The sequence below is a fragment of the Natator depressus genome, chromosome 8 (genome assembly GCF_965152275.1).
Source record: "Natator depressus isolate rNatDep1 chromosome 8, rNatDep2.hap1, whole genome shotgun sequence".
NCBI classification, from domain to species: Eukaryota; Metazoa; Chordata; order Testudines; family Cheloniidae; genus Natator; species Natator depressus.
The window spans coordinates 87,323,170-87,328,289 of record NC_134241.1 but is presented as its reverse complement, the minus strand read 5'-3'; the positions used below and the strand labels follow the sequence as shown (position 1 = coordinate 87,328,289).

The window sequence follows — 5,120 nt, the reverse complement described above, 5'->3', positions numbered from 1 at the left end:
CTGTGTTGATTCTTCCCCAACATATCATTTTTATTTATGTGTCTGATAATTCTGTTCTTTACTATAGTTTCAACCACTTTGCTTGGTGCTGAAGTTAGACTTACCAAAGCCTGTAATTGCCATAATCAGCTCTGGAGCCTTTTTAAAAAATAGGTGTTACATTAGCTACTGTCCAGTTATCTGGTTCAGCAGTTGATTTAAGTGATGGGTTACATACCACTGTTGGTAGTTCTGCAATTTCATATTTGAGTTCCTTCAGAACAATACCATCTGGTCCTGGTGATTTATTACTGGTAAATGTATCATTTTGTTCCAAAACCTCCTCTACTGACACCTCAATCTGGGACAGTTCCTCAGATTTGTCATCTAAAAAGAACGGCTCAAGTGGGGGATCTCTTCCATATCCTTTGTAGTGAAGACCAATGCAAAGAATTCATTTAGCTTCTCTGCAATGGCTTTGTATTCCTTGAGTGTTCCTTTAGCAGCTTGATCATCCAGTAGCCCCACTGAGCATTTGGCAATCTTCCTGCTTCTGATGCCCTTAAAAAAAATGTTTGCTGTTGGTCTGTGTCCTTAGCTAGTTGATCTTCAAATTCCTTCTTCGCCTGCCATATACTTTTACACTTGATTTGCCAGAGTTTATGCTCCTTTCTATTTTCCTCTCTAGGATTTGACTTCCAGCTGCTCATGGACACACACTTTATATAGCACCTCAAACCCTGGTATGTAATCACTTTGGAGATCACAGAAAGATTGCATCCTCAGGTGGCAAACTAACTGCCTGAACGTTTCCAGCTTTTTCTTTTGGGACAGGATAATTTCTAGCATTCAGTCACGTGAGTTACTGTTTACACAGCTTCCTGTTTTATGGTGAGGAATCATTTCACTACAGGAAACAGCACAGAATCCCCTTATTGCAAGGCTTTTTCTAACAATAATACCTTTGACACTAATAATTGCTATTTCAAATGGCTGTAGATTTGGGTAAATCATGCAAACAAGATAGTTTTAACAACTCCAATTTAATTGTGCTAAGAGTGAACTGATGTAAAAGTCAAACAGTAATGGTATTTTTATGATATTTATAGCATCTCTAAGTCAAATTAAAATTAATACAAAACATTCTAGTTTGGGGTCACCTTATTTGCTGATGTCTGAAGAGCTGTTCATCTTCTGAAAACTGCAGTGCAGGTTTAGACCTGCAAATATTTATTGTTCTAGCACTGGGTATATCATAATCCTCTTTAAATTCAAATGTCAATGGGGTTGTCACAAATGGCTTTAACGGCAATCTCCCAAGCCCTGGGCTCTGCAACAAAACACAAGCGTACATGGCCTTAATTGGTTAGGACTGCAATATCCTTGTTTCTATTACGTGAAATATTACTAATTTTGTGAACCACCAGCTATTGTTATCTCTTTCTGCAATTAAGCATCTGAATTTAAAGCCAACATGAGTCAAAGCAGTAAAATCTTGTTTATTTCATTAACTTATCATTGCCTTGGAAGACACACATAGGGAGCAGAGCTGTTAATAAGAAACTGCCATTTTACATAATCACTCATTAGAGTTTAAATGCACTTTAAAATGTCTTTTTACTTTAACTGCAGTGCAATGCAGTAGCTGAGACAGCTTAGTTAAATATTACTGTGATACTGGTTACCCTGACTTTTGCTACAGAAGATTTTCCCAGGAAATCAGTTTGCTAGAATTCTGACAACCTACGATTTTTTAAAGAACACATTTTAAAACCTGACAATTTGGTGGGGAGGGAGGTACATGAGAAAAGGGTGGGGGAGTTGGTCTGCATATACCGATATTATGGCAGGTGCATTTACAGGTGCTCTGTGGTGAGATGCTCCATTGGCTTTTTGTCATGGGCCCATCTGAGCCAACGGGGCCTCTCTCAAAGCAAGCCTGCCTTAGTTGTACAGCAGTACATGTATATTTAACTCAAGATGACCACCTCGGTTTCAAATTCTGTAATATAAAACAGTCTTTCACTACTTCAACCAAGAACTTCACCTTCCCCCAGAGCTGGGCCCCTAGAACTTGGCAGGTCAGGTAAGAAAAATAAGCAAAAGTTAACTCTAAAAAAAAGTCCAACCCATTGCTGCTTTACAATAGAGATCTCATTACTCCATTACTTTTAAAAAAACAAACAAACTATTACTATGGTTATATTATTCATGCATCAAAACTTAGCACCTGCCAAGTGTTCTCATCCTTAAAGTGTTCATGGTGGCCTCACGTCCCAGATTGTGGAGCTGACCCCAAGCATTGGGTGCTGTGAGGATTTTCACACTGTTTGGCTGTTTTTAGGCAGCCACCTACACACCATGTAGCCCTCAGCCTGTTCCCAATCACAGCCGCACCACGCAGCTGCCTGTGGCACAACCATCTTGGTTGTAGCCCAAGCCCTGTATAGCCCCTTTCACACAGGGAGACCCGCACAGCTGCCATGGGCAAGAATGGGAGGCTGGAGCCCATGACAAGTGAGGGAGGATGTGTTGGGGGGTCCCTTGCCTGTGGGAGGTCTGGGCTACTTCTCTTTGGCAACAATCATTCTGAAAATCCAAATCCAAATCATTTTTTTAAATAAAGTGTATATGGGCTCAGAGGCACTTGATTGGCCTCCCCTGGCCACATGGTCAGAAAAACAGCCATTGGCATGGGGTGTGTCTGAGGTTATGCCAGCACGGGAAGACGTTCTTTTCAAAATGCTCACTTCTCACTGAGATGCACAAAAAAACAGCAGCCTGCAGCTTCAAAAGTTCATGCCTGCTGGGCCCTGACTGGCTTCACCTGTTCCCAAATCTTCTAGCTGCTGGAGGACCAACTTTCATTGGTTCTGCCAGCAGCTGATCCTGGGGGGCCTCTCTAGGCCACTCTTGGAGGTCTAAACTCTCTATTTCCCCCCAAAGGATGCCTTCTTTGGGCAGTGTACGCCAAAGGCAGGGCCTCCAGCAGGGGATGCCAAATGCTTGGTACTCCCTGTCACACTTCTAATGTTGTTCTTTTCTCAGCTGCCAGGTGACCTGCTCACTTTATCAGTATTCCTTTGTTGCCTGGAGTAATCATCAGTCAGACATAAATCAGTCTCTCCCTCTCCCATCCATCTCATCCATCTACCTTATAGATATTTATTATATGGTGCAAGTCATGATAGTGTGTAGGTACTGGCATAACTCGAGAAACAGTTCTTTGACAACGGGTGCGTCTATCCTTGATTTGACTTCGATATACTCCATACTTACTTCAACCTTTGCATATTTGGCCAGTCTTTTGCGTGAATATTGTTCCAGAGAATCAAGTTTTCCTAAGAGTCTCTGCGTCATTTTTCTTTCATTAAATTCCTAAAATAAAAAATAATAAAATAAATAATTATAATAATGAAATCATGATTTTAGAAAAATTGGTGCTTTCATGCTACAAACTTTGAAAAACTCTTTGTGGAGCACCAGTAACTTTGTGGCAATGTCATGGAGAACAATCCGTGGATCACAACACCGTCCCATCACTTTGTTAAAGGTCATGTTATCCCCTAACAGGAAAAACCTGGAGAGAGGTTAGGAGTTTCCTTCTCATTCAATAAAAGTGGATGAGGAACAGAGGCAGGGCTTGGCCCTTCCTGTATTTTATGAGATCAAACACAGATTTTGGGGCACAGAGATATATGGCCTCTGCACAGCTGCCCTTGTAGCCCCTCCCTTAATGCTGCTATTGGATGCCTCCCCAGAGGCAGTCACAGAAGGTACTCAGGAATTAACTGCAGAGCTGTATTAGCTCCTGATTGGATTTCCCGTGTGAAATCTGCTGGTGAGAATGCGGTAAATAGCCAAAGACATTAAAGGTGACCTGAAAAGGGAGGGCGGGGAGACTTTTCCCTTTTAAAAATGTCATAATGTATGCAGAGGGACAGAAAGGGGTATTCTTCCCCCCAAAATTATTTCAGACTTTCTATTCTCAACACTGGGAATATAGTCTTATCTCTGCTGTTTTTTCTGGAAGTCTCCTTGGAGGCCCAGAGCGCTGTAGGATTTGGAACATCTAGCCTTTCAGCGAAAGGGAAGGCATGTTGATTTTTTAACAAAGAGGTCTTTTCTCCCAACTGTTTCTCAGGGGTTTGTTATATCGGTGTTAACAAAAAACAGAATCAGACTTCTAAACAGTCTGACAGTCTCAGGTGCTAAGGTTTCACTCTACAGGTTTTGGTGATGTCATAATCCTACTAGTTTCTCTAGTTGTCCATAGGGTCTTCCAGGAAAGACAGAGTAGACAATGTCTGAATGTGGAATGAAAAAATACAAGCAGAAAAACAAACTGTTTTAAAACCAGGTCTTCTTCATACATCAAAAAGCAACAAGAAAAAGGGCACAAACAATATTTTCTTCTTTGCAGATCATTTCCTAGGAACATAGTATTTACCATATTGGATTTGATTCAGGTCTATTTAGCCCAGTCTCCTGCTTCTGAGAGTATTCAATACCAGATGCTTCCAAGATAGGCAAAAAGCCTACTACTACCCCTGTCTAATTGTGCAGTGCAACGTTTGCTGTCTGAGGAGGAGATGGGGTGGGTTGGAGGTTCCTTCCTGACTTCCATGTGGGATCCATTTATGCTTTGAATCCTCCTCAGAGATCATCCTGCTGTGATCCCTGCTTTCCCAGCACAAACTGGCCACTGCATTAGGTGACATAAAATTACAGCCTTGCCGAGCTGATGGAAAGGAAAAGTGTAGAGACTCACAATAGCCCAGATGGTGAAGTATGATGGGTCCAGCTGCAGATCTCTCAGCTGCAGGATTTCCACAGGCCTCCTGTGCAATGAAATTAGCAAGTGTCCTCCGAAGGCTTCGTCCAGGCTTTCGCTCTCTCGTTGTGTAACCACCTTGCACTTCACTACAACATGCTGCTGCAATGAAGCCCAAGTTCAGTGAGATGCAAACTGAATGAGGCTTCCATGGCGACAAGCTTCATGTGAGCAGGGATGGGGGAAAGGAGGAATTATTTATGGGGGGCGTGGGGGGAAGAAGGGGGAAGGGAGGGGAAGATGCTCCTTGACTTATAGTAGAATTTACAGGAGGCCTGCATGGTAATAATAATAATAAAATATTATT

The 5,120-nt window shown here is 42.1% G+C and overlaps 1 long non-coding RNA gene across 1 annotated transcript; it reads right to left on the bottom strand.

Moving 5' to 3' along the window:
* Window positions 1-524: 524 nt before the first annotated feature.
* Window positions 525-4,889, bottom strand: LOC141992930 (uncharacterized). The gene is made up of 4 exons (XR_012640693.1): window positions 4,751-4,889; window positions 3,259-3,357; window positions 1,140-1,309; window positions 525-540 (listed from the first exon to the last, which is right to left on the bottom strand). It is a non-coding gene; the product is annotated as an uncharacterized LOC141992930 (long non-coding RNA).
* Between the last annotated feature and the right edge of the window lie 231 nt (window positions 4,890-5,120).